A 2,500-nucleotide genomic window follows, 5' to 3' on the forward strand; every position below is an offset into this window, starting at 1 on the left:
AGTTTTTTTTTCTTTTTAACGGTAAAGTTGGCTTTTTTTTCAAAAACAGTGCAGTTTTTTTTTTTTTTTTTTTTTTTTTTTTTTTTTTTTTTAAACTGAGGTTGGGTGTGTGTTTCTTCCAAACAGTGAGGTTGGGTGTATTTTTTTTTTCTCTCTCAAAAACAGTGCAGTTGGGTGTTTTTTTTGAAAAGCAGTGTATTGGGTTTGTGTGTGGGTGTTTTTTTTTTGTTTTTTTTTTAAACAGTGAGGGTTGGGTGTGTGTGTGTGTGTTTTTTTTTTCTTCAAACAGTGAGGTTGTGTGTTTCTAATTTCTCAAAGTAATGGGGTTGGATGTTTTTTTGTTATCTCAAATGTGAGGTTGTTGTTTAACCTGGCACTTTAACCTCCAACCCTCATCCAGGCTTGAGTAATGAGTTTCTTGTTTTTAATTTCGATTCCTTAATATGTAAAAACATCGTCTGACGCTTGATCCCCCCACCCCCCCCCCCCCCCCCCCCCCCACCCCCCAACTCCTTATCCCGCTAAGTTGAAGGGACTCGCACTTTCCGTTACAAATTCCTTACCGTCTACAGCAGCGTCGGACGATCCTGCCTCGGGTTAGACCGCCGTTCCTGAGCCGAAGTTCTTCATCCTGTTCATCACCTGTTGCACAGCCGGGTCGTATTCCGTCAGACGCGGCGCAGGGGTGGTGGTAGTTGTCGCTAGCGTCACCTTCGTCAGGAATAAAAAGACAGACGCAGCTCTTGCACACGCGGCCATGTCTGCAGAGACACTGGCTGCCTTGAGATGAGCTGTGCTGTTCTTCACAATTGACAACGCCCCTTCGTCTCCTGTCACGTGACCGAGAAAACAAACTTCATTAAATTTTTAAGATTTAAAACATATACATAATCAAAGGATGTAGAGTAGATGGGTAACAAAGGCTTATAGTAATTTTTAATTTAAACTAGCGCACAATCGAAAAAGAATCATATTTAAATGAGTAACCGGCAGCTTTTTCATAGCTTAGGCTATACTGATGTTCATAAGATCATGTGATAACCCGACAATTCTAGCGTGTAACAAGTCGTCTTAAATAAGACTTGATTGATACTAGCGGCTCATGTGACTTGTGGATCGCTGTCTCTCTGTCTCTCTGTCTCTTAATATATACTATATGTATATATGTGTGTGTACTAATTATATATATATATATATATATATATATATATATATATATATATATATATATATATATATATATATATATATATATATATGTATATTCATGTCTATACATGTGTATATAATTAGTATAATATACGTATATATTATATTATATATTATATATATATATATAGATATATATATATATATATATATATATATATATATATATATATATATATATATATATATATATATATATATATATATATATCTATATATATATATATATATATATATATATATATATATATATATATATATATATATATATATATATATATATATATATATATAGAGAGAGAGAGAGAGAGAGGAGAGAGAGAGAGAGAGAGAGAGAGATTGAAAAAGGTCACTGTGAAATCTGGGCATTAATTCTCCAGAGATATTACTTGTTATGTGGGGCTGGCTGGTGTTGGAGACCTCTTAAGGGAAGTTTATCCATGGGAATATGTAGATGTTATATATAAAAAAGACTTAAGTTGCCCATATAATTAACAGAGACTATTACTTGGGTTATTTTGCTTCTCTATCTGTCGTATCGTACAAGTTAGAAATTTTTTGGTTTTGATCAAAACCAAATTGCTTTTGTGGTCAAAACTAAAATCTTAGTTGTGATTCAAATCCCGAATAGATGGGTCCTTCCTACCCCCGCCCCCTGCCCCCAGCCCCCCGCTATATTGAATCTAGTATATTAAATATTCTGTGATTAAAACTAAAATTTTAGTTTTTATTAACACCCTATTTGATTCCGCCCCCGCACCCCCCCACCCATTTCTAGATTGAATCAGCATTCTTTCATATCACTATACTATGACTACCTTGGGCCTCTTGTCTTGAAATGTAATTATGATCACTGAAATCGCGTTAATATCCATCAGGGAGTAGTCATTTGCAAAGCAATCTTACCAGAATTCAGTTGTCCATATGGAAAAATAGACATTAACAATTAAGTAGTGACAAGGTAAATCTTTTCGTAACAGCATTTTAGATTCTTTTATCTTTTATGATTTTATCCAACAAAAAATGTTGTGGTCAAATGGATGGAAACGTCAGAAAGCTTTACACATCCCAGTGTGGTTTTTTTAATTGGCCCAGTGAAATGAATGTTGTTTTTTATTTGTCAATGCTCTAGCTGGCCTCCAGATATACGCGGTATTGAACGTAAGGGCAGCTGCACAAAATTCGGCCTTTATTATGTTTGTGGATGACACATGAATGATCAAAGAAATTTATTTAGAAGGTAACGTCAACTTTTGAAGTTGATTTTGGTTTCTGTAGCACTTAAATATCT

General features: G+C 34.4%; 1 protein-coding gene across 1 annotated transcript in view; it reads right to left on the reverse strand.

Annotated features, from left to right (window-relative positions):
• Positions 1–829, reverse strand: part of LOC135211128 (ficolin-1-like) — a 45,766-nt gene extending 44,937 nt beyond the window's left edge. Inside the window, exon 1 of the mRNA XM_064244251.1 lies at positions 564–829. The gene's annotated coding sequence lies outside the window, so the exon portion shown is untranslated. The remainder of the gene's footprint in view (positions 1–563) is intronic.
• Between the last annotated feature and the right edge of the window lie 1,671 nt (positions 830–2,500).

This window comes from Macrobrachium nipponense, chromosome 19, assembly GCF_015104395.2.
Source record: "Macrobrachium nipponense isolate FS-2020 chromosome 19, ASM1510439v2, whole genome shotgun sequence".
NCBI classification, from domain to species: Eukaryota; Metazoa; Arthropoda; class Malacostraca; order Decapoda; family Palaemonidae; genus Macrobrachium; species Macrobrachium nipponense.